This window comes from Oncorhynchus gorbuscha, linkage group LG01 (genome assembly GCF_021184085.1).
Source record: "Oncorhynchus gorbuscha isolate QuinsamMale2020 ecotype Even-year linkage group LG01, OgorEven_v1.0, whole genome shotgun sequence".
Lineage (NCBI taxonomy): Eukaryota > Metazoa > Chordata > Actinopteri > Salmoniformes > Salmonidae > Oncorhynchus > Oncorhynchus gorbuscha.
In genome coordinates, this window is record NC_060173.1 from 29,530,708 (window position 1) to 29,558,561 (window position 27,854).

At 41.4% G+C, this 27,854-nt stretch overlaps 1 long non-coding RNA gene and 1 pseudogene across 3 annotated transcripts in view; one reads left to right on the forward strand and one right to left on the reverse strand.

Annotated features, from left to right (window-relative positions):
- Positions 1 to 1,287: 1,287 nt before the first annotated feature.
- LOC124003633 lies at positions 1,288 to 2,379 on the reverse strand. Of its 2 annotated transcripts, none has more exons than XR_006833262.1 (2): positions 1,709 to 2,379; positions 1,288 to 1,479 (listed from the first exon to the last, which is right to left on the reverse strand). It is a non-coding gene; the product is annotated as an uncharacterized LOC124003633 (long non-coding RNA). The 2 variants fall into 2 exon arrangements; XR_006833259.1 differs by having other exon boundaries at positions 1,581 to 2,379.
- Positions 2,380 to 5,874: 3,495 nt separating this feature from the next.
- Positions 5,875 to 27,854, forward strand: part of LOC124035842 — a 57,870-nt pseudogene continuing 35,890 nt past the window's right edge. The window contains exon 1 of the transcript XR_006838807.1: positions 5,875 to 6,108. The product of XR_006838807.1 is annotated as a proline-rich protein 5-like (transcript). The remainder of the gene's footprint in view (positions 6,109 to 27,854) is intronic.

Here is a 27,854-nt window from a genome sequence, read left to right on the forward strand (position 1 = left end):
TCCATATGTGTTTCCTGAATTCTGCATGCTAACTGGTTTTAGACCTTGGGCTTACTTACAACACAACCCACTGTACAGCACATGCTCACACATAAGCTACTAGTCATCCTATTAACAGCAAATATGTTATTTATCCTCAAGTAGTTAAAAGATTATCCTGACAAAATGACATATCACTAAGTTATTTAATGTTGTACCCTTGGATTCCTGTCCTCTCTGGCTCTTGTGACCAGTCTACTCTATGGTTTTGTGTATGTTTTTTCACATTGTACAAAATGTAAAAAAGATAAATAAAAATAGAACTGATCATTATGAGTGTGTCGTCTTATACATGCACCAAGTAGACCTAGTGTATGCTTTCTTTAGGCTTATTTCTGCCAGTGAAGGCTCCTCAGAGGAGGAAGGGGAAGACCATCCTCAGTGATTTTATTTTTTATGTTTAAAAAGTTATCCTTGGATAAGACTATACTAAATATAATCACATGTCCCCAAATATTTGATTAAAACACCATTTTGCAATGGTCTACAGTAGCCTCAACAGCACTTTGTAGGGTAGCACCATGATGTAGCTGGAGAACAGCTAGCTCCTTCTGGGTACATTGACTTCAATACAAAACCTAGGAGGCTCATGGTTCTCACCCACTTCCATAGACTTATGCAGTAATTATGACAACTTAGAGGATGTCCTCCAACCGATCAGAGCTCTTGCAGCATTAACTGACATGTCCACCTAATCAAAGGATCAGAGAATACTGCTACAGCTAGCTAGCACTGCATAAAATGTGGGAAGTAGTTGACAAAGAGAGACAATAGTTGAACAGTTTTGAACAAAATATTTTACAAAAGAGGAGAAATTGACATGTTTTATTTCAGTTTCTTTTAACTAGAATGTTTTTTATTTTACCTTTTTAACCAGGCAAGTCAGTTAAGAACAAATTCTTATTTTCAATGATGGCCTAGGAACAGTGGGTTAACTGCCTGTTCAGGGGCAGAACAACAGATTTGTACCTATGTAGTAGCCTAACCCTATTGCTGTTACATTGAACTGGTTGAATGGAATATGACTGAGTCATCCAATATGCTGTAATAGAAATACAGCCATGCTCATTAAAATATATAATCTTCCCTCATCTTAAACAGCACAGACCGTCACTTATTTCTGCCAATGAGGTTGGTGTGTGGCCAGGGTACTGGACCTGTATGTAACATTGAGAAGGAATGTAATGTTCCTAGAATTCAGATATGTGATCAAAACATGTAAAATCAGAACAGAGGGTTACTAGTAGATACACATGTAAATATTTATTTGCATTTAGCAGCAACAAGAGATTCCTATATACTCAACATATGAATTAAAATACCAAAATTAAAATGATTTGTTCAAATGGATTTTAGGTGACAGTGAAACAGCTCTTTCTCATGTGTAGACCTTGTGTTTCTTCATGAACTGTCCTTGTCTGTATGGACTGAAGGGCTCACCTGTGACAGGAGAATGGAATTAATAACAATCTAGAAAATAGTGTACCATTAACAATGTTCCTCAAATTCATTAAATGGAAGCCTTTACATTGCTAGAATACCTGATTCAGGTAATCGAGGTGTTAATGAATCAGATCTGTTAGCGCTGGTCAGGAACAGAAGCCTGCACACCCAGTAGTTTTCCAGGAGCAGGGTTAACACTTTCATTCATTACCCAGTCCAGTCTCACCTGCCCTGTCTGATGTCCTGGTGCTGGTTGTGATTTGGGGGGCTGAACTGGGTTTGGTGCCACCCAAGCTCTCGGGTTCGTGGGTCGTGCTCCCCTTATGGTCATTCCATACCCTAAATTCTATCTCATTCCCTTCTCTTTTTTGAACTGCACTTTTGTAGCATGGATCATTAGAATTGCACTGTACTCGTACCTTGCGATTACATCTGTGACAAATAAATTAATCTAGTTTAGCTAGCTAACAGTAACTATAGTGTACTGGCTAGCAGATGTTTTGGCATTAATTTGCCGAGGGAAAACGAGCTGGCTATGAGGTGAAGCTTTACTACTCGGCACAAACGTTGGCAAGTTCATAAATGTTCCGTAAATGACCTTTGACTTTAGCTAACGAGTGAATTCTAGCTACAAATATTATTTGCATTTCCTGCTTACCCTTGGTTCGTAGTTTGAGTGACGTAATCTCCTCGAAATTTACCCTGGTCACGCCCTTCGCTTCGTTCATTGGTCGTATGCGGTTCAGTGGGTTTGTATTTTCAAGAATATTAGATTTGCGCATTTATTGCGCAGTGATAAACTAAATGAATCAGCATCATAAATCCAGATGTCATTTCGTCAATCACATACCATAGCCGTATATGTGAAAAACAAATAATATCCTCGAAAAAATATTTGCAATCACCGTTTCTCTACCTCAATTGTGCCAGGACGTGCCCTGATTGACTGCACTGACGCTCGCCACGATCATGTCATGATGATGTGACAGATGGCAGAGAGCATAGACCCCACCCCCACTGTGTTGAAACTGGGTGATATTGGGGTCAATGCTGGATATAGAGCAACATGTTTCTAAACTCCATTAGACAAGCGTTTATGGGGAGATAGTGGTAATATTCAAAATGTTAATTTCCTCATCACATCTAGGCTACATCTGTCCAAAAGATGTAGCCTTGTAGCCCAGTGCCCCACAAAATATATTTCATGAAGAAAATAGTGTAGTGCCTCTTTATTTCAAAAATATAATCTTGCAGTGCCTCTTTGGCCTGAGCTGTGTGTCTGTGTGTGTGCGCATGTGCGTGAGAGAGAGAGAGTTCATTTAGATTGTTTATTTCACTTTATATATTCACTCTATATATTATCTACCTCACTGGCTTTGGCAATGTTAACACATGTTTCCCATGCCAATAAAGCCCTTGAATTGAATTGAATTGGAGAGAGAGAGAGAGAGAGAGAGAGAGAGAGAGAGAGAGGAGAGAGAGAGAGAGAGAGAGAGAGAGAGAGAGAGATAGATAGATAGATAGATAGATAGATAGATAGATAGATAGATAGAGAATGTGAGTGCATGATGATAATGTTCAAGTTTAATAGTTCAAACACCCGGCCCCTACTGCCCTCTCTAATGCCACTACTGTAAAACCAAAGAACTCACCGGATCTGACTGTTCAGTTCTGTTCTACACTGTTATAATCATTTTGTTCACAAACATTGTTATGGAGATAGACAGACACCTGAACATCGTAAACACCAATCATGACCCTGCAGAAAAAATATATATTTTACTTAAATTTACAAAGTACCCTCACTGTAGAAATAAAGTATTAGCCTAGGCTAGTACTATAATTTATGCTAGGCTAATTATCCTAATAGTAATAGTAGGCCTATAAAACAGCCATTCCATGGTCCTAAAGTGTGCACAAATAAGTTTATTTTAGTCCCGGTTCACCACTTTCTCTTTGGTTCATTTACTTACTTTAATCTTTTAAATAATCACCCCCTCAACACTATTGCCTGTAACTGTGTAAGTTACATATTCCAACTAGACAAAATTATGTTAGTAGTCTAATTCCAAACTAGTCAGCTCTCCGAACATTGAAGTGCATTTGGAAAGTATTCAGAACCCTTGACTTTTTCCACATTTGTTACGTTACGCAATATTCTAAAATGGATTAAATCGTTTTTCCCCTCATCAATTTACACAAAATACCCCATAATGACAAAGCAAAAACATTTTTGCAAATGTATATAATTTATTTTTTAAATATCACATGTACATAAGTATTCATACCCTTTACTCTGTACTTTGTTGAAGCACCTTTGTCAGTGATTACAACCTTGAGTCTTCTTGGGTACAAGTTTGGCACACATGTATTTGGGGAGTTTCTCCCTTTCTTCTCTGCAGATCCTCTCAAAATCTGTCGGGTTGGATGGGGAGAGTTGCTGCACAGCTATCTTAAGGTTTCTTCAGAGTTGTTCGATCAGGTTCAAGTCCAAGCTCTGGCTGGGCCACTCAAGGACATTCAGAGACTTGTCCCGAAGCCTCTCCTGAATTGTCTTGGCTGTGTGCTTAGGGTCGTTGTTCTGTTGGAAGGTGAACCTTCGCCCCAGTCTAAGGTCCTGAGCGCTCTGGAGCAGGTTTTCATCAAGTATCTCTCTGTACTCTGCTCAGTTCATCTTTCCCTTGATTCTGACTAGTCTCCCAGTCCCTGCCACTGAAAAACATCCCCACAGTATGCTGCTGCCACCATCATGCTTCACCGTAGGAATGGTGCCAGGTTTCCACCAGATGTGATGCTTGGCATTCAGACCAAAGAGTTCGATCTTGGTTTCAACAGACCAGAGAATCTTGTTTCTCCTGGTCTGAGAGTCTTTAGGGGCCTTTTGGCAAACTTCAATTGGGCTGTCATATGCCTTTTACTGAGGAATGGCTTCCATCTGGCCACTCCACTGTAAAGGCCTGATTGGTTGAGTGCTGCAGAGATGGGTGTCATTCTGGAAGATTCTCCCATCTCCACAGAATAACTCTGAAGCTCTGTCAGAGTGACCATCGGGTTCTTGGTCACCTCCCTGATCAAGGCTCTTCTCCCTCGATTGCTCAGTTTGGCCGGGTGGCCAGCTCTAGGAAGAGTCTTGGTGGTTCCAAACTTCTTCCATTTAAGAATGATGGAGGCCACTGTGTTTTTTGGAACCTTCAATGCTGAAGAAATGTTTTGGAACCCTTCCCCAGATCTGTGGCTCGACACAAACCTGTCTCGTAGCTCTACGGACAATTCCTTCGACCTCAGGGCTTGGTTTTTGCTCTGACATGCACTGTCAACTGTGAGACATTGTATAGACAGATGTGTGCCTTTTCAAATCATGTCCAATCAATTGAATTTACCACAGATGGACTCCAATCAAGTTGTTAAAACATCTCAAGGATGATCATTGGACACAGGATTCATCTGAGCTCCATTTCGAGTCTCATATGAAAGGGTCTGAATACTTATGTAAATAAGGTATTTATGTTTTTTAAACTTTTTATAAATTTGCTAAAATTTCTAAAACCTTTTGTCACTTTGTCATATTGGGCTAGTTTGTGTAGATTGCTGAGGAAAAGGTTTTATTTAATTCATTTTAAAATAAGGCTGTATCGGTACAAAATGTCGAAAAAGTCCATTCAAATCAAATGTTATTGGTCACAGACACGTGATTAGCAGATGTTATTGTGGGTGTAGCAAAATGCTTGTGTGTCTATCTCCGACAGTGCTGTAATATCAAACAATTAATATCTAAGAATTTACACAACATATACCAAATACACACAAATCTAAGGGGTCTTGCACTGTACGTAAACTATGAAATGACAAGGGGAAATGCAGTCAAAAACGACATTTTTCCTGTCTTTTATATATATTTCCACAATTAAAATTCTGATAATGCATATTTAGTGTAAGAGCTGTTTGAAAAGACCACCTGCTATGTCAGCTTGATCGGCTGGGTTTGGTTAATAAACCGATAACAAAGAGACTTTGCCCTTCTCTCTGCCAATAACAGCTAGTTTTCAGTTTACGTATCCCTCCCATTAGGCTCCTTCAATTAGGTCCCTCTCTCAGACCACTCCCAGACAGTCATAGCAAAATGATTGCTTGATATATTGTATTTGCTAAGTTATTTTTGTTTATTTCTGATCATTTTAATTGAAAACAATCACAGTAAGGCACTTTATTGTTACCCAGAAATGATTTGATATTGAGATAAAAACGGCTGCATTGGACCTTTAAATATAAACATATCGGTCTAAACTCGCCGTGCTTGAATGAGAACGTTTATCTCATCCACCCTACAACACCAGACACCAATACGCGCGTACACGCTCACAGACGCAAAACACGCACGGCGTCTGGTACAGTGGATTGCACCTCGTCAAAACAACACGGAGGCGAGCATGCATGCTCCTGGAATGACTCCCGCAGGATAGGTCGCTGGCGCATCGCACAACTGCACCAAAATGCCTGTTTGGTCAGTGCAGACTGAAAAATCAACAATGATATAGACTATGGGTTTTATCGCAGATAGGCTATACAGTTGATCAATGCTATATCCACCTCATTCTATTATAAGCAACACGATCAGGAGAAGGAACGGTGAGTAGTGTGCGATGGATGTGTGTGTACAGTCAGTGAACTTTACTGTATGGGTAGGGTATTTATGGTCGATTTTTTTAAAGGTATGTGTGTCTGTTGATTGAGAACGGTAAAATGGCCTACATTCGCATTGTTTACATGGGTTTGTTTGTTTGCATACTCTGTAGCGCACATGTTCAAATTGCCTACTTCACGTGTAATCTAGGCTACGTCCCTCCCTATGACATGGACATCGTGTTCTATGTGGATACATTTCCTTTGTGTAGGCAAGCCTGTAGCCTGCGCATCAACAAATGTATAACACATATGTATAGAGCAAGGATATGATTATGTAGCCTAAGGGGTTCTCATAAAGGAATGAAGTGAATGCCTTCGTTTGCAAATTAAAAATATCGATCTGTGGATTATGGAAGGGAAGGAACCAGAGCCGCTCCGCAAGAACAAAAGCAGAATACTCAGACTGGCGTGGTTTGCGGGGCAGACAGACCGAAGGGAGTGTGTGTGTGGATTCTCTCGGCCTGCTATTATTACTATTTCTTAGATGTCATCCAAACACTGTAATCTCCAGTCACAATAAGCATATGCAAAAAGGGCATATATGTTTTGTTGGTTGAATTAATTACATTTTTTTTAAAATTGGGTTGTAGGTTCCTATTCAATTGTAACACACCAGGAACTACTTTAGAGTTACTATGTATGATGTGCATACAGTCTATTTATGTTTGAAATTAGACTGGTTTCTAAAGCAATGTTATCTAGTAAGGCAAAGGATAACATTCAATATCTACTGAAGGAAGAATACTGCAAGGACACAGGGGTATGCATTTTAAATGGAAGTTTATCTATAATTGAAAACATTTGTTTTTTTCATTATCTTTGTTAATGTTCAAGATCAATACACAACACCAGAGTATCACAACTGCAATGACTATTCATTCATAACAATACAGTTTTATCCAATAAGTTCATCAAAAATAATAAACTGGGTACCCAATAAAAATGTAAGTCAGTGCCCTCAATTGTCTCAGTTCAGTTCCTATCACATTGTACCAGTCAAATGTCTCTCTGGAGAGAAGAGGTGACGATGATGATGATTATAGAAGCTATTGACAACAAGCCTCTTTAGATGGCAAAGTAGATTGTAGAAGATGGCAGGTGGTGCTGGTGATGTAGAATCAAGGGGGGGTATAAAACCATACAAAACCAGTTAGGATCCTCTGTTCACAAACATGAATGGAAAATACATCCCAATTCCCTTCTGGTTTAGCACACTGATTACCTGAGCACTTGATTCTTCTTTAGTTGAAAATACACTAAGAATACCAAATATTTCAACCATCTTCCCAATATTGAGTTGCACTCTCCTTTTTGCCACAGGGCAGCTTTAATTGGACTCTACAAGGTGTTGAAAGCATTCCATAGGGATTCTGGCATATGTTGACTTCAATGTGTCAAGTTGGCTGGATGTCCTTTTGGTGGTGGACCATTCTTAATACACACTGTTGAGCGTGAAAAACCTAGCAGTGTTGCAGTTCTTGACTCAAACTGGTGCGCCTGGCACATACTACCATACCCTGTTCAAAGGCACTTACATTTTTTGTCTTGCCCAGTCACCATCTGAATGGCACACATACACAATCCATGTCTCAATTGTCTCAAGGCTTAAAAATCCTTCTTTAATCTGGCTCCTCCCCTTCATCTACACAGATTTAAGGGATCATATCATAGCTTTCACCTGGTCAGTCTATGTCATGGAAAGAGCAGGTGTTCATAATGTTTTGTATACTCAGTGTATTTTTTCCTACGTTTAAGTTCAGTTGTCAACTTTCAATATTTCTAGTTTTCTTCCAAGTTTCTTTCTGCTTCACAGTTCTTCGGCAAAGTAAGGGTGGAAAGAGAGCGAGATCAACAAACTCTCAAACATACAATTAGTGTAAAGAAGTTAATGACTATCAGAATTAGCACAATCATTACTAAATTACTGTGTTTTGTTTTAGAAACCTTATGACACCAGCATTACAAATTGTAACAGCCCTATGTCCCAATATCCTTCGTATAGAGTAGACATTGAAGCTTGGTTATTGTGGAGCATTAGACTTGTTTAAAAGAGGGAAATGAATCTGTAATTCATCTCTAGTCTCAGATACATCCACTGTATTACCTGTTTTATATTCAAAACAACTCTTTATTGATAGCCTACTCTTAGTTTAATTAACAGTGTGCCTAGATTGTATTTTTCCCTATGACCAGCTGTTGGCGCCCTATTATTGCAACCTGGACTCAGTAGTAGATGTCACATAGTAAACATATATGCAGGAAGCTTCAATTGGTATGATATCAAATAAAATTGTATTTGTCACATACGCCGAATACAACATGAAATACTTACTTACGAGCCCTTTCCTAACAATCCAGAGTTAAAAAGTGAGAAAAATTCACAAAAATAAAAAAGGAAATATTAACACAATAAAGTAACAATAACACGACTATATACAAGGAGCATCGATATCGAATCAATGTGCAGGGGTGTGAGGTAGTTGAGGTAATTACAGCAATATGTACATGTAGGTAGGGGTAAAAGTGACTAGGCAATCAGGTTAGATAATAAACACAGTAGCAGCAGCATATGTGAAGAGTGTTAAAGTGTGTCTATGTGTGAGTGTGTGTGTGGTGTCAATATGTGTGTGATATGTGTGAGTGTGTGGTGTCAATATGTGTGTGTGTGATATGTGTGAGTGTGTGAGTCCAGTGAGTGTGCATAGAGCCAGCCAAGCAGTTGCCGTACCAAGCGGTGATGCAGCCAGTCACGATTCTCTCAATGGTGCTGCTGTAGAACATTTTGAGGATCTAAATCTTTTTAGCCTCCTGAGGGGGAAGAGGCATTGTCGTGCAATCTTTACGACTGTTGGTGTGTTTGGACCATGATAGGTCCTTAGTGATTTTTATTTATTTTATATATCTGTTATTTTACCAGGTAAGTTGAGAACACGTTCTCATTTACAGCAACGACCTGGGGAATAGTTACAGGGGACAGGAGGGGGATGAATGAGCCAATTGTAAACTGGGGATTATTAGGTGACCTGGACACAGGAGCTCTCGACCCACTCCACTGCAGCCCCGTTGATGTGAATGGGGGCATGCTCTGCCCTTCATTTCCGGTAGTCTATGATCAGCTCCTTTGTCTAGCTGATTTGTATTTGTTTTTTAACCTTTATTAAAGCTCAGGACGTGACAGGAATAAACAAGCATACAGTCAATAACACAGTAGAAAAAAGAGAGAGTCTATATACAGTGTGTGCAAATGGCGTGAGGAGGCAGGCAATAAATAGGCCATAGTAGCGAAGTGATTACAGTTTAGCAGATTAACACTGGAGTGATAGATGAGCAGATGATGATGTGCAAGTAGAAATACTGGTGTGCAAAAGAGCAGTAAAGTAAATAGAAAACAACATGGGGATGAGGTAGGTAGATTGGGTGGGCTATTTACAGATGGGCTATGTACAGCTGCAGCGATCAGTTAGCTGCTCAGATAGCTGATGTTTAAAGTTAGTGAGGGAAATATAAGTCTCCAGCTTCAGCGATTTTTGCAATTCGTTCCAGTCATTGGCAACAGAGAACTGTAAGGAAAGGCTGCTGAAGGAGGTGTTGGCTTTGGAGACGACCAGTGAGATATACAGTGGGGCAAACAAGTATGTAGTCAGCCACCAATTGTGCAAATTCTCACACTTAAAAAGATGAGAGAGGCCTGTAATTGTCATCATAGGTACACTTCAACCATGACAGACAAAATGAGGGAAAAACTCCCTCCAAAGATTTTCTATGGGGTTGAGATCTGGAGACTGGCTAGGCCACTCCAGGACCTTGAAATGCTTCTTACGAAGCCACTCCTTCATTGCCCGGGTGGTGTGATTGGGATCATTGTCGTGCTGAAAGACCCAGCCACGTTTCATCTTCAATGCCCTTGCTGATGGAAGGAGGTTTTCACTAAAATTCTCACGATACATGGCCCCATTCATTCTTTCCTTTACACGGATCAGTTGTCCTGGTCCCTTTGCAGAAAAACAGCCCGAAAGCATGATGTTTCCACCCCCATGCTTCACAGTAAGTATGGTGTTTTTTGGATGCAACTCAGCATTCTTTGTCCTCCAAACACGACGAGTTGAGTTTTTACCAAAAAGTTATATTTTGGTTTCATCTGACCATATGACATTGACATCAATGTCATCAATTGACATCAATCTTCTTCTGAATCATCCAAATGCTCTCTAGCAAACTTCAGACGGGCCTGGACATGTACTGGCTTAAGCAGGGGGACACGTCTGGCACTGCAGGATTTGAGTCCCTGGCGGCGTAGTGTGTTACTGATGGTAGGCTTTGTTACTTTGGTCCCAGCTCTCTGCAGGTCATTCACTAGGTCCCCCCGTGTGGTTCTGGGATTTTTGCTCACCGTTCTTGTGATCATTTTGACCGCACGGGGTGAGATCTTGCCTGGAGCCCCAGATCGAGGGAGATTATCAGTGGTCTTGTATGTCTTCCATTTCCTAATACTTGCTACCACAGTTGATTTCTTCAAACCAAGCAGCTTACCTATTGCAAATTCAGTCTTCCCAGCCTGGTGCAGGTCTACAATTTTGTTTCTGGTGTCCTTTGACAGCTCTTTGGTCTTGGCCATAGTGGAGTTGGAGTGTAACTGTTTGAGGTTGTGGACAGGTGTCTTTTATACTGATAACATGTTCAGACAGGTGCCATTAATACAGGTAACGAGTGGAAGACAGAGGAGCCTCTTAAAGAAGAATTTACAGGTTTGTGAGAGACCAAGAAATCTTACTTGTTTGGAGGTGACCAAATAGTTATTTTCCACCATAATTTGCAAATATATTCATAAAAAAATCCTACAATGTGATTTTCTGGATTTTTCTCTCTCATTTTGTCTGTTATAACTATGATGAAAATTACAGGCCTCTCTCATCTTCTTAAGTGGGAGAACTTGCACAATTGGTGGCTGACTAAATACTTTTTTGCCCCACTGTACCTGCTGGAGCGTGTGCTACGGGTGGGTGTTGTTATCGTGACCAGTGAGCTGAGATAAGGTGGAGCTTTACCTAGCATAGACTTATAGATGACCTGGAGCCAGTGGGTCTGGCGACGAATATGGAGCAAGGGCCAGCCGACTAGACCATACAGGTCTGAGTGGTGGGTGGTATAAGGAGCTTTTGGTGGCAAAACGGATGGCACTGTGATAGACTGCATCCAGTTTGCTGAGTAGAGTATTGGAAGCTATTTTGTAAATGACATCGCCGAAGTCGAGGATCGGTAGGATAGTCAGTTTTACAAGGGTATGTTTGGTGGCGTGAGTGAAGGATGCTTTGTTGGGAAATAGGAAGCCGATTCTAGATTTAGTTTTGGATTGGAGATGTTTAATATGAATCTGAAAGGAGAGTTTACAGTCTAGCCAGACATCTAGGTATTTGTAGTTGTCCACATATTCTAAGTTAGATCCGTCCAGAGTTGTGATGCTAGTCGGGCGGGATGCGGGCAGCGAACGGTTGAAGAGCATGCATTTGGTTTTACTGGCATTTAAGAGCAGTTGGAGGCCACGGAAGGAGTGTTGTATGGCATTGAAGCTCGTTTGGAGGTTTGTTAGCAGAGTGTCCAAAGAAGGGCCAGATGTATACAGAATGGTGTTTTCTGCGTAGAGGTGGGTCAGAGAATCACCAGCAGCAAAAGTGACATTGATATATACAGAGAAAAGCGTCGGTCCGAGAATTTAACCCTGTGGCACCCCCATAGAGACTGCCAGAGGTCCGGACAACAGGCCCTCTGATTTGACACACTGAACTCTATCTGAATAGTAGTTGGTGAACCAGGCGAGGCAGTCAGTTGAGAAACCAAGGCTGTTGAGTCTGCCGATAAGAATGCAGTGATTGACAGAGTCGAAAGCCTTGGCCAGGTCGATGAAGAGGGCTGCACAGTACTGTCTTTTATCGATGGTGGTTATGATATCGTTTAGTACCTTGAGCGTGGCTGAGGTGCACCCGTGAGCAGCTCGGAAACCGGATTGCACAGCGGCGAAGGTACGGTGGGTTTCGAAATGGTCAGTGATCTGTTTATTAACTTGGCTTTTGAAGACTTTAGAAGGGCAGGACAGGATGGATATAGGTCTATAACAGTTTGGGTCTAGAGGGAGAGATTGTTGTCCTGGCACCACACTGCCAGGTCTCTGACATCCTCCCTATAGGTTGTCTCATCGTTGGAGTCATTAGGAGTCATGCGCGGCCACGCAGTCGTGTGTCAACAGGGAGTACAGGAGGGGACTAAGCATGCATCCCTGAGGATCCCCTGTGTTGAGGGTCATCGTGGCAGATGTGTTGTTGCCTACTCTCTCTACCTGGGTGCAGCCATCAGGAAGTCTAGGATCCAGTTGAAGAGGGAGGTGTTCAGTCCCAGGGTCCTTAGCTTAGTGATGAGCTTGGAGGGCACTATGGTGTTGAACACTGAGCTGTGGTCAATGAACAGCATTCTCACAGGTGTTCCTTTTGTCCAGGTGGGAAAGGGCGGCATGGAGTGCAATAGAGATCCATCTGTGGACCTGTTGGGGCGGTATGTGAATTGGAGTTGGTCCAGGGTGTCTGGGATGATGGTGTTGATGTGAGGCATGACCAGCCTTTCATGGCTACAGATGTGAGTACCCCGACAGTCCCTGATAGTGCCCCAATAGTCATTTAGACAGGTTACTATGGGAGTCTGCTTGAAACGTGTAGGTATTATACACTGGGTCAAGGAGAGTTTGAAAATGTCAGTGAAGACACTTGCCATCTGGTCAGCACATGCTCAGAGTAAACATCCTGGTAATAAGTATTGCCCTTGTGAATGTTAACCTGTTTAATGGTCTCACTCATATAGGCTATGGAGGGTGTGATCACACAATTGTCTGGAACAGCTGGGGCTCTCATACATGGTTCAGTGTTGCCAGCCTTGAAGCGAGCGTAGAAGGCATTTAGCTCGTCTGGTATGCTCACACCACTGGGAAGCTGGGTTTCCTTTTTGCTTTTGCCTTAAATGCGTACTTCGGGATTTAGGCATTTAAGCCCTTTAACTACCTCCCCACAGTCACATGAACTCATGAATACCATTTTTATGTCTCAGCGTGCAGTTTGAAGGAATTTGCCAACTAGCGCTAGCATAATTGCTAACTAGCGTTAGCTAAATTATTGGGAAGTCTATGGGTATCTGCTAGCATGCTACTGCCGTCACAAGAAAAAAGGCAGTAACTGCTCATTTGGTTGAAAATGAGTTAATGTAATTTTTGTTACATTAAATGCATGCTTAATCATGGGGACAAGTATCCTGACTCTATTGTATTGTGTTTAGGAGAAAATGGTGTTCGTATTAGCAGTAACTGCAAAAAGTTACTGTGAAAGGGAGGTAAATTGCAGTAACTGAACTTACTGCCTTTTAGCTTGGTTTCAACCTGCCCTTGGCTGCAGTTACTGCATTTGACCATGGTTTCATATAATTTTATTCTGATAGTGATGCAATCGAACCTGTATGACACTGACTGACAGCAACACACATATACATAGCTAATCTAGGGATACAACACCATGGCACAGCATTCCCGGGGGGAACTGATGGTTGAAATTGCTCTGAAACGCCGACATCCAGACACTGGTAAGAACTAGCTAGGTAAGTAGATCTGAGATCAAAATTGAGATGACTTCATCTTACGTAACAGCACCGGAGAGGGAGAGAGAGATGTCAAGCATGCAGTGTATTGGGTGGATAACTGCACTTCTCAAAACAAAAACTGGTGCCTCCTAACATCACTGGTGAGCGTTGTCAATGCTGACTCAACTTTGATGGAGGACATCACACTCAAGTTCCTCGAGCCAGGACACACCTTCATGAGTGCAGACAGTTTCCACTATGGCGTGGAACAGGAAATGAAAGCTCAACTTGGAGGTGTGGTGTACGACTTCGGGGACTTCCTCCATGTGGCTGCAACTTCCAATGCAGGCAGGAGCACTGAAGAAGTTTTACTTAAAAATGAAATGTTACATAAAAATGAAATGTAACTATTCAGCATTTTATCAATTGTAGATAAATGTCATTTGCATCCTCTTATGAATATGAACATGTAAATATGTTTAAAATGTATTCTTAAAGATGTCATTTATTTATTCATTCAAAAGTGTCATTTGAAAAAATACAAATAAAATGTTTTTATTAGCAACCTCATGGTCATTTAAAAAAATCTTTTGTACTACCCTACGTCATACATCTATCATGTTCCATCATTATATATTACAAGACAGGTAATCATTTCATGTAATTCAAATAATTGCAGTGCTGCTTTTAACATGTATTCTTATAACAAGACTTGGGCTACTTGTGAAACACAGTATGTAATGTGACTGACGCAGGACATACATCTCTATGTAAATGCGACTGGTATCTTAGTGGAAGACACACAAAGGATGCAGTTTAAACTCTTTTACACTGTCGGTAATTACACTGCTCTTGTATTAGTAGCATAAATGTATAGTAAACTAACAAATTAAAATTGCAGATATTGCTCCTTGTTTTGGTGTTACCCTGCAATTTATAACATACCATGCCAAGGAAGAAGGCAGTAACTGCCGTTTAAGGGTCAAAGGTCATGTCAGAGGTCAGGGTCAACATGAATAAAAAAAATGTACTCATTGTAAGGCAACAGATCATTACATCTCCAATGATCTCCCTAGAATTCATTTGGCTGGACAATTAAAAACTTTCAATACATTTTTCTCAGTTCCACTCCATGAGCAGTCACCGCCTTTTTGCTTGGGAGGGCAGCAAAGACTTCACATTGTTTGGAAACTGCGTTCTCTAAGCTTTCCTCGGGATGACTTGATCCCTGTCTTCCTGCTTCACTGTTCTCAGGCGAACTGCAAGGTTAACACTACTGAACGTGGGACCTAAACTTCTAGTCAACAGTGTTGAGTACTGTCCGAAAGGATTCGCTTAGTAGATACAATAGACATCCAGTCATTGCGTTAATGCTAGTTAACATTGGGGAAACAGTCTCTAACTTCCTTCATACTGGACACTCATACATAGAGATATGGTGAAAACAATGTGTGGGGAGGCAGAGGCACAGAGACTCACATCAATACCTTTGTCAGATAACACTGTTAAACAAATTATTTATGCTACTGCTAGCAACAAGAGGAAACTCAAAAACTCCCCAGCTTATGCTCTCCAAATGGACGTTAGATATGAGGGCTGATATGCCCATACATTGACTTTGGTCCGCTATACATGTCGTGGGATGCTATTCACGAGGACATATTGTTCTGTCTCACGATTCCCGAGCATGAAACGGCACAGGGGATGGATGTTCAGTGTGCTGCGTGGCGATATTGATGAAAAACAGGATTCCATGGGATTGAATGGTGGGCTTTTGTACAGATGGGGCTCCATCTATGGTGGAACGGCAGGCAGGCCTCTGCACTTTAGCAATTGGCGGCTAAAGAGCTGAGCACAGAACTCGGAGATACGCTGCAGCAGGTAACTTCGATTGTAAACCTGAAATTTGCAGGTTGCCATTTATTGGGATAGATCTTGTCCTGGAGGCAACTCTGCAGGGTGGTCACTCGCTGGCCTAGCCACAAAGTCATAAAACCTAACCTTACCCCTAACCTTAACCACACTGCTAACACTGTGCCTAACCCTAACCTTAAATTAAGACCAAAAAGCTCATTTTGGTTTTCATAAATGTTTTAACATAGCCAATTTTGACTTTGCGGCCGGCCCATCAAGTGGAAACCTCTCAGCTCTGCCTCCAGGACAAGATTCATCCCACATTTGGTCTGAGGTAGTGCAGATGTGCATACTTGCTTCCAATTGTGACAGTTTTGTTTTGAGCTACAGTACTCTATGGTTTGCACTTTGTTGAGACCCAATGCGAATGCTATGGACCTATCCCTAATGAAGCCCTTCACTGCATCCCACAGCATACAGGGTTCCCACACGCTGATGGTTGGTTAATGCTAATGAATTCTAGTAATTGTTCTTCAAATTCCTTTTTAAATGTGTAATCTGGAGCAATGATAGGTTAAACCGCCAACGTGCTGCATGCTTGGAGATGGCCATGGGTAATGTCAGGATTTGGCCAGGGTTGTTCCGGTTTTTGGTCACTTGATGTCCCCATTGTGCTTTTTGACCTTTTGTTTTCCCTTGATCCCCATTATTATTTGCACCTGTGCCTTGTTTCCCCTGATTGTATTTAAACCCTTTGTTTTCCTCAGTTCTTTGCTCTGTGTTTGTATGTTAGCACCCAGCCCTAGTACTCTGTGAACTCTTGTTGATCCCGGTAGACTCTCTTGTGGAATTCTGTTTTTTGTTCTTGTTTATTTTTGAGTATCTTTTGAGGCTTTTTTATGCTATACCTTCCACCTTGTTGATTTACCTTTTTGTCTTGGAGGATTACCTTTGTTCTTGTGGAATTCCTTTTGAGGTTGTGGAGTTACATGTTTTCCTGAAGAACTTCACTTTTTACTTCATTAAATACACCGTCTCAAGTACTGCTGTGTCTGCCTCATCTTCTGGGTTCTGCCGACTATTCGTGGCTCAGTTGGTTAAGTGACTGTTTCTCACTCCGGAGACCCAGGTTCGTAACCGGGTCCTGACAGAAACACAGAGCCACAACCTCAAAAGGAATTCCACAAGAACAAAGGTAATCCTCCAAGACAAAAAGGTAAATCCACAAGGTGGAAGGTATAGCATAAAAAAGCCTCAAAAGATACTCAAATAAACAAGAACAAAAAACAGAATTCCACAAGAGAGTCTACCGGGATCAACAAGAGTTCACAGAGTACTAGGGCTGGGTGCTAACATACAAACACAGAGCAAAGAACTGAGGAAAACAAAGGGTTTAAATACAATCAGGGGAAACGAGGCACATGTGCAAATAATAATGGGGATCAAGGGAAAACAAAAGGTCAAAAAGCACAATGGGGGCATCAAGTGACCAAAAACCGGAACAACCCTGGCCAAATCCTGACAGGTAATAGATCTATACATTAACTTATTTGAATAGGCCCTTTGAAGTGAAAACAGTCTATACGGGTGAAGGATTTGTGTCGAGAGGAGGAAAGGATAACTTCAAAAGGAAGGATTCATAATTTGCCATTAATCATCAACCACCGCCTCATTTGCCCATTTCCCCAATGCCAAAAGGGCAAGATGCTGGTCTCTGCCCTGATCTGTTAAGTCTGTGCTTCCAAACTGCATAACAATTGACACCAATTTTGTCATATGTCAGCTAAATCTATTGTCAGGATAGATAATTGATCATAATATGAGCTGTCGTAAATGTTCAGTGCATACACAGACAAAATAGAAATGTTACTTCCGATTATAATCTATTTAAAAAGTACTTTTGTAATTGATTATAAAAAGTTTTTTAAAGGTTACTCATTAAAAGTAATTCTCCCCTCTCCAAGGGATCCTCCACCTAAGTTAGTGTACTGAAAATTACACATGGCAACAATTAGTATCCCCTTTACCTTTTGTAGTAAAACATGATGATGCAATGACATGTTAATATATTTGTTGGAAAAACGAGACTCAGTGGGGTCCATCATTATTGGCTCCCAAGTGGCACAGCGGTCTAAGGCACTGCATCTCAGTGCTAGAGGTGTCACTACAGACACCCTGGTTCGTTCTAGGCTGTTTCACAACCGGCCGTGATCGGGAGTTCCAAAGGACGGTGCACAATTGGTCCAGCATCGTCTGGGTTTGGCCAGTGTATTCCGTCATTGTAAATAAGAATGTGTTCCTAACTGACTTGCCTAGTAAAATATGTTATAAAATACATTATACAAATACTGAGCTGCTGTATACTGTATGCAAAACAAATGGGGAAATTATATTTTTTTATACTAATACAATTGCTCAGAGAAAGATTGTGTTTAACAAGCAATAAAAAAAATCTTTAAAAAGATAGGGGTCAAAACTATTGGTCCACTTCAACCAGGAGAGATTGACATGCATATTATTAATATTAGCTCTCTGTGTACATCCAAGGGCCAGCCGTGCTGCCCTGTTCTGAGCCAATTGCAATTTTCTACGTCCTTTCTTGTGGTACTTGACCACACGACTGAACAGTAGTCAAGGTGCGACATAACTAGGGCCTGTAGGACCTGCCTTGTTGATCGTGTTAAGGCAGAGCATCGCTTTATTATAGACAGACTTCTCCCCATCTTAGTTACTACTGCGTCAATATGTTTTGACCATGACAGTTTCCAATCTAGGGTTACTCCAAGCAGTTTAGTCAGCTCAACTTGCTCAATTTCCACATTATTTATTACAATATTTAGTTGAGGGTTAGGGTTTAGTGAGTGTTTTGTTCCAAATACAATGCTTTTAGTATTTGAAATATTTGGATCTAACTTATTCCTTGCCGCCCACTCTGAAACTAACTGCATCTCTTTGTTGAGTGTTGCAGTCATTTCAGTCACTGTAGTAGCTGATGTGTATAGTGTTGAGTCATCTGCATACATAGAAACTCTGGCTTTCCTCAAAGTCAGTGGCATGTCATTAGTAAAATTGGAAAAAGCTAGGGGCCTAAACAGCTACCCTGGGGAATTCTTGATTCTAACTGGATTATATTTGAGAGGCTTCCATTAAAGACCACCCTTCTGTTAGACAAGAAACTATTTTTGTTACGAGGGGTGGAACAGGGAAACCCAAGAGCAGACTGGGATGAAGTAACCAAGGTTATTATTGAAACACAGGGGTGAGATGGATTGCAGGCCAGGGGAAGCTCGGGTGGGTTGCAGCAAACCAGGTGCAGAGGCTGAGGCTGGAGCGAGAGGGGTTGGGACAGGGTAAGCAGGTCTGGAGGGGAATCCAAGGGAGCAGTAGAGTGGGGAATCCAGGACAGAGTAGCAGAATGACGAGATGTGGGACTGGAGACATGGACCAGAGTTAGAGCGGGCAAAACTGTAGTGGAGAGGAAAATCTTGTCAGGCAAGGAAAACAGGCACAACATAATAACAGGATCTAAACAGTAACAAATGGCTAGAAACTATATACTGACTGAGCAGAGATCACGATCTGGCAGTGTGGAAGAGGCAGAACTGAGTATATGTAGAGGTCTTGATTATGGACAGGTTGCAGCTGGTAGGGAGGGATCTGCTCTGACTCCAGCACACCTGTCTCCGCCCCCACAATCACACACACACACAGAGAGAGAGGGAGAGAGCACTGGGGGAGTGGCGGCAGGTCAAGGAGACACAGGATGAGCACTAGAGGGCGTGGCAGGAGCAGATGTGACACTTTATCCCTATTATAGCAGGGAGTGTAAAGCCATAACACATATGTTTTTCCAACAGTAGACTATGATCGATAATGTCAAAAGCTGCACTGAAGTCGAACAAGACAGCCCCCACAATAATTTTATCATCAATTTCTCTCAGCCAATCATCAGTCATTTGTGTAAGTGCTGTGCTTGTTGAGTGTCCTTCGCTATACGCATGCTGAAATTCTGTTGTCAATTGGTTTACTGTGAAATAGCATTGTATCTGGTCAAATACCATTTTTTCCAGAAGTTTACTAAGGGTTGGTAACAGGCTGATTGGTCGGCTATTTGAGCCAGTAAAGGGGGCTTTACTATTCTTGAGTAGCGGAATGACTTGAGCTTCTCACCAGGCCTGAGGGCACACGCTCTCTAGTAGGCTTAAATTGAAGATGTGGCAAATAGGAGTGGCAATATCGGCCGCTATTATCCTGTTGTTTTCCATCCAAATTGTCAGACCCCGACGGCTTGTCATTGTTGTTAGACAACAATAAGTTTTCACCTCGTCCACACTGACACTGACAGAATTCAAAAGTACAATTCTTGTCTTTCATAATTTGGTCAGATATACTTGGATTTGTAGTGTCAGCGTTTGTTGCTGGCATGTCATCCTTAAGTTTGCTTATCTTGCCATTGTTTCATAGTGTAGTTTATTTTTATTTCGTTTAATCACATGATTTCTTAATTTGCAGTGCCAATAAGTTGGGCTGCCAGACTTTTTGCCTCATCCCACTCAACCATACAATTTTTCAATTCCTCATCAATACAAGGGGATTTAACAGTTTTTACATTTTATTAATGGGTGCATGCTAATTAGTAACAGGAATAAGTAGTTTCATAAATGCGTCAAGTGCAGTGTCTGGTTGCTCCACATTACACAGTATAGACCAAATCAAATTCAAACAAATTAATTTATATAGCCCTTCGTACATCAGCTGATATCTCAAAGTGCTGTACAGAAGCCCAGCCTAAAACCCCAAACACCAAGCAATGCAGGTGTAGAAGCACGTTGGCTAGAAAAAACTCCCTAGAAAGGCCTCAACCTAGGAAGAAACCTAGAGAGGAACCAGGCCATGTGGGGTGGCCAGTCCTCTTCTGGCTGTGCAGGGTGGAGATTATAACAGAACATGGCCAAGATGTTCAAATGTTCATAGATGACCAGCATGGTCAAATAATAATAATCACAGGCAGAACAGTTGAAACTGGAGCAGCAGCACGGCCAGGTGGACTGGGGACAGCAAGGAGTCATCATGCCAGGTAGTCCTGAGGCATGGTCCTAAGGCTCAGGTCCTCTGAGAGAGAGAAAGAAAGAGAGAATTCGAGAGAGCATACTTAAATTCACACAGGACACCGGATAGGACAGGATAAGGATCCACGGCGACAAAGCTGTTTCTGGTCTGTGTCAGTTCTGGGTTCAACATCTCCATGGAGACCCCCGTTGCCAGAGGACGCCTTCTTCGACTTCCACGGCGAGTGACGTACCTCCATGGAAGGTTTGGTTGGGTTGAGAACAGCTTCATTCTCCAGGGAAGGGGAAAACCCATTCGGCGATGGAACCCTGCCTAGCACCGGCCAGTCGGCTGTGGAAACTTCCAGCAGACCAGAGCGACGTCCAAATACTGGGGTGGAAGAAAAATAAAAAGTACGTGGGTGTGGGTTCCCCAGTAGCTTATGTAGGTTTGCTACTTGCGTGCTAAGAGTAGCTACTTCACTCATGTAGTCTTCCGCAAGCAAGCAGTTGCTACATTGAAAGTCAGAGCGGTCCACGTTGTCCCGGAACAAAGCAAAGTAAACACAGCTCATGCAACACTGGAAACGTTCAATAGCGGCCTCCCTTTAAGACCGCCGAGCCAGCTAGGCTAGCTGGGCTTTCGTGTTTCACCCCCTATGCGGAATCTGGCAGGATCCCGGGACAGATAGCAGCACTCACAGAGATTTAGATCAACAGAGCCGCAGAATTCAAAGTAAAATAAAAGTATAGAAAAACACTGTCAGCTTTAAAACAAGGTCTTTAGTTCATGTTTTGGCGTTTGATAGCGTTCAACAATAACAAACATACATTGTGCTCTGATGACGTTAAAGGTCAAGACACACATGTACAGGATGTTTTATTGTAAATATGTGATAGTGGAGTAGTAGCCTGAGGGAACACACTAAATGTATTGGATAAAGTGTAATGAAATGTAATATCATGTAATATTTTTAATTGTACATGACTACCTTAATGTTGCTGGACCTTGGCAGCAGCTAATGGGGATCCTTAATGAATATAAATACAAAATCCACGTTTAGTGCAAGAGATCTACGTGCTCGTGCCTGTCATGTAGTGAATGCACACTATGAAGCAAGTAGGATGAGTGGCTGTATGCGCTTACCATTAGATATTTTGATAACAGTGAAAATACATTGATGAGATCCATGCATCAGAAATGAGAAAGCATCCGAAATTAGAAGGTTATTAGATGTCGTTCTAGTTTAATTTCTCTCTTTCAATAAATGTCTCTGCAATCCAGAAAATGTTGTGTACTAAAGATGACATTGTAACCACACAAAGACATTTAGAATATCATTGTCAACCCGAATTAGAAACACTGTGCTGACAACCTTTAGCTCCTAAATTTAATAAATTACACAGTACGCTACAGTGCATTCGGAAGGTATTCAAACCCATTGACTTTTTCCACATATTGTTACGTTACAGCCTTATTCGAAAATGTATTAAATAGTGTTACACATAATACCCCATATGACAAAGCAACGTTAGCAAATATATCTTCTTGGGTATGACGATCCTGACTAGTCTCCCAGTACCTGCCGCTGAAAAACATTCCCAGAGCATGATGCTGCCCCCACCATGCTTCACCGTAGGGATGGTGCCAGGTTTCTTCCAGATGTGACGCTTGGCATTTAGGCGAAAGAGTTTGATCTTGGTTTCATCAGACCAGAGAATATTGTTTGTTCTGAGCCTTTTGGCAAACTCTAAGCGGGCTGTCATGTGCCTTTTACTGAGAAGTGGCTTCCGTCTGGTGGAGTGCTGCAGAGATGGTTGTCCTTTTGGAAGGTTTTCCCATCTCCACAGAGGAACTCTGGAGGTATGTCAGAGTGACGATCGGGTTCTTGGTCACCTCCCTGACCAAGGCCTTTCTCCCCTGATTGCTCAAATTGGCCAGTCGGCCAGCTCTAGGAAGAGTCTTGGTGGCTCCAAACTTCTTCCATTTAAGAATGATGGACGCCACTGTGTTCTTGGAGACTTCAATGCTGCAGACATTTTTTGGTACCTTTCCCCAGATCTGTGCCTCGACACAATCCTCTACAGGACAATTAATTTGACCTCATAACTTGGTTTTTGCTTTGACATGCACTGTCAACTGTGGGACCTTATATAGACAGGTGTGTGCCTTTCCAAATCATGTCAAATCAATTGAATTTACCACAGGTGAACTCCAATCAAATAGAAATATCTCAAGGATTATCAATGGAAACAGGATGCACCTGAGCTCAATTTCAAGTCTCATATGAAAGGGTCTGAATACTTAAGTAAATAAGGTATTTCAGATTTTTATTTTCGGTTTGTCATTATTGGGTATTTTGTGTAGATTTATGGTGATGATTTAAAAAATAATAATTTTGGAATAAAATGTAACTTAACAAAACGTGGAAAAATGGACAGGGTCTGAATACTTTCAAATGCACTGTTTAAGTTTTTTTTCACGCACCATCATTTGTCTCGTTCGCCAAGCATGACACACCACACATATTGATGCGCTAGAGAAATGCATACAGTAGCAAACTTTCAACCACTTTTGAGACAAGAAAGCATGGTACTTTCAAATCAAAATCAAATCAAATTAAATGTATTTATATAGCCCTTCGTACATCAGCTGATATCTCAAAGTGCTGTACAGAAACCCAGCCTAAAACCCCAAACAGCAAGCAATGCAGGTGTAGAAGCACGGTGGCTAGGAAAAAACTCCCTAGAAAGGCCAAAACCTAGGAAGAAACCTAGAGAGGAACCAGGCTATGTGGGGTGGCCAGGTAGAGATTATAACAGAACATGGCCAAGATGTTCAAATGTTCATAAATGACCAGCATGGTCCAATAATAATAAGGCAGAACAGTTGAAACTGAAGCAGCAGCACGGCCAGGTGGACTGGGGACAGCAAGGAGTCATCATGTCAGGTAGTCCTGAGGCATGGTCCAAGGGCTCAGGTCCTCCGAGAGAGAGAAAGAAAGAAAGAGAGAATTAGAGAGAGCACACTTAAATTCACACAGGACACCGAATAGGACAGGAGAAGTACTCCAGATATAACAAACTGACCCTAGCCCCCCGACACATAAACTACTGCAGCATAAATACTGGAGGCTGAGACAGGAGGGGTCAGGAGACACTGTGGCCCCATCCGAGGACACCCCCGGACAGGGCCAAACAGGAAGGATATAACCCCACCCACTTTGCCAAAGCACAGCCCCCACACCACTAGAGGGATATCTTCAACCACCAACTTACCATCCTGAGACAAGGCCGAGTATAGCCCACAAAGATCTCCGCCACGGCACAACCCAAGGGGGGCCTTTCCGCCCCAGACAGAGGCCCGATGCAAGTGTAAACTGCAAGCTAATGCCTAAAATTTCCCGGCTGCATCCCCTTTGTGAGTCCGTAATCCCCCTAAAACAATCCATGCCTTTTGCGGACATTGGCCATTATGTACTTAGGCTGAATATAATAATTATAATTCCCTTCTTCACGTTGTGTGCCAGTGCACCTCTCACTCATATGGCTCTCAGTCACGTGATCGGGTCTTTGTCACAAGCTACAAGTGAAGACAGGCACATCGGGGACGCAACTGTGTGCGTCCTTATCCAATTCAGAGGCGCATATTGAAGATATTGGAAGAACAGTTCATATTTACTTTTCTTCAGCAAAAGGACTAGCCTATGTCAATCTACTATCACCCATAGTACAAAAGTTGACCTATTCTATTCTGTGCGAGAAATAAATATTCCAAACATATTTGAGGGACAGTTGCAGGATGCGATAGTTCCCAAATTAATACAACCACTAGCATCAAAAAACCTGTTATTAAGAAATGAGCCTGATGCAACAGATGAGAACATTTACCTTAAAATGTTGATGAACCATTTCTTCACATTCTAAGCCTACTGCGCACTCGGCAGTAGGCTATAAGCACAAATGTTCCATTAGCAGAAAATACCATTATCAAAAGTGATCACAAATGAGATTATGCATGTAATTATTTTATTATAAAGGTGCATTTTTATGTTGAAAATGTTCTTCCCTGTCGTGTCTTTGGCATTATTAAACTGAAGACTTATTTTTATCAAAAATTCTCTGTAATTATTATGTGATTAAACTAACTTAATCACGTAACTGTAATTAACTAGGAAGTCGGGCACCAAGGAAGATATTTTGATTACAAAGTTATAATTTTCCTAATATAACTTTCATATATTTTAATATCTGATCAATTAGTCTTCCAACTAATGAATTATTCTTTACCTCACGTTAGTCTCATTCCAAACGTCGTAAATTGTTGGTTATCTGCACGAACCCAGTCTTCACTATGAGTCATCCATCCATACATCAATTGTCTTAAATGATTTATTTACTAACTAAATAAATCACAGAAATGCATAAACAAACAGTAGATATAGTTACAAGGAAATGATAGCGGATGTGCCCTAGTGGGCTAAACCGGCATCGCGGCTCGGTGGACAAAATGGAAGTGGGGGTCGACTGAGATAACAGACACTAAAAAGTTGATAATTATAACAATTGAAATGCTAATCCTTTGCACATGAACGCTCACTCGTTGTAACGGTAGACACTAAAAAGTTAATAATAATAATAATAATATATGCCATTTAGCAGACGCTTTTATCCAAAGCGACTTACAGTCATGTGTGCATACATTCTACGTATGGGTGGTCGATAATTATAACAATTGAAATGCTAATCCTTTGCACATGAACGCTCACTCATTGTAACGGTCTTCTTCCTCCTCTGACGAGGAGTAGTAGGAAGGATCGGAGGACCAAAGTGCAGCGTGGTATGTATCCATAATGTAATTTAATGAGAATGTATACAGAATACAAAAAGAACAAGAGAAACAAAATGAAAACAGAAACAGTCCCGAATGGTGCAAACACTGAAATGGAAAATAGAAAACAATCACCCCCACCACACAGGTGGGAAAAGGTTACCTAAGTATGATTCTCAATCAGAGACAACTAACGACTCCTGCCTCTGATTGAGAACCATACCAGGCCAAACACAAAAACACCACATAGAAAAGGGAACATAGACAACCCACCCAACTCACGCCCTGACCATACTAAAACAAAGACATAACAAAAGAACTAAGGTCAGAACGTGACACTCATTCGGGAATAATTGCAATCAATATAGATATTTACGCTCAGTATGTCGTCTTGATCTCTGTTGGAAAGTGTGTTTTTGTTGGAGAGTTTGTCCGCTCTCTCTCTTTCTCTCTCTCTCTCTCTGCCATGGTTAGAATGGATAGTTCAGAGTAACATTCAGCAATGTCGTTATAGCATAGGTGTTTCGGCGGTTGTGGGTCTTCGCGTTCAATGATACCGAATTCCTAGCTGCAGACTAGTAATTAGTATCAAAGATTTGTTCTTATTCTGTCGGTTAGATAGTCTAAGAGTTTAACCACATGGTATGGTTAAGAATTCAGCAAGAGAAATGCATAGTATCTACTCAAACCCTCTGTGATGAGGTACTAGTCTATACTCAAACCGTAACCCTCTCGGTAATCGAGTTAAGCTTGGTCTAAAGATAAATTCCCAAGATGGGTGTCATTTTAATCTTGTCTTTACATATACAAAATAATATATGTGTGAAATTTGTTTTAATTTAGAATGGACCATTATCATGCACTTGTCTCGAAACAGGGGCAGGGGAAAAATACATGTTATCTCTGCACTTAAATAGTGAATGGAGGACGCTTTTCCCATGGTCAATTTTCATATAATCCTGTTTTAAAGAGTTGCAATGTGCTTAATATTAGGAAGGTTGAGAAATAAATATAGTAGGCCTAGCCTACAGAAAGCTGTTGGGAACCTCCTCTTTTTAATAGAGGCCGTCACACAGTTTTTGTGGCGGTAATACGGTCACTGTAACAGCCCCATACCAGACTAAACGGCAAGCTAAAATAGGTGATGGATAAAGTAATGCTGCATAATCAACTTTGTCAGGGTTTTTATTTATTTGACCTTTATTTATCTAGGCAAGTCAGTTAAGAATAAATTCTTATTTTCAATGACGGCCTAGGAACAGTGGGTTAACTGCCTTGTTCAGGGGCAGAACGACAGATATTTACCTTGTCAGCTCGGGGATTCAACCTTGTAACCTTTCAGTTACTAGTCCAACGCTCTAACCACTAGGCCACCGGTGACATCAAGCACCCAACACCGTCTTTTCCACAAGCTTGTGACAGAATCTGAGGAGGCCACCCACGATGATCTCCTGGCTCACAGCAATGTGCGCTGTCTGAGTAAAGGAAAAGAGCTGGAGCAGTTCTGTGAGCTGCATGACCAGGTTGGGGATTTTCTCCGAAAAATCTAAATCAGGGCAGCAGCTGACCACCTTCGTATTTTGGAAATATAGGAATTCCTCTCCAGTGTTGCTTTTTTTGGTGATATTCTGTCACTTAAATGGGCTAAATCTGCAGGTACAAGGAAGAGGGAAAACAGTTGTGGACGTGGTGGAAAAATGTGAGGCCTTTACTAGGAAACTTGAGTTGTTCAATTTGGACTGGCAGGCTACTGCACTTCAGCACACTGAACAAACAACAGGCAGAGGGACCAGGCCGCAGTATTGTCACAGAGGTGATGTAAGATTTCATCAAGAAGCTGAGGGATAACTGTCAGTATTAAATCTCCCAGAGGCCCACTTTCAGTTCACACAGACACAATAGAGTTCTAAGAACCTTCTATTCTGTTGCATAAAACAATCATTTGATGCAATTACAGTATTATAACATAATCTTGTAATTTCTCCACCAATAAAAATGATTGTTTAAATTAACTACTCAGCTGGTGTAGTTTCTTTCCATCTGTTGCTGTGCGCCACTTGCATAACAAGTTAGCTATATTTTCCGCACCAGAACACCAGACCTATTGTTTGTGCTACGGTTGCAGCTTCACATTTCAGCACCACCAAATGGTCCACTGTCTGCTTTATTAGTTGACTGTTTCCTGCATTCTCTCTCGCCTGCTTTTTGTTCTTCTAAAGTGCTACAGTTTTGTTTAATATTTGTCTTTGGAAATCTTTTGTGTTTAATTAATTTGTCTCTGCTTTAATCTTTTTTTTAGGTATACATGTCTTTAGTAGCCTACTTCCCCAATCTTGCGAATATGA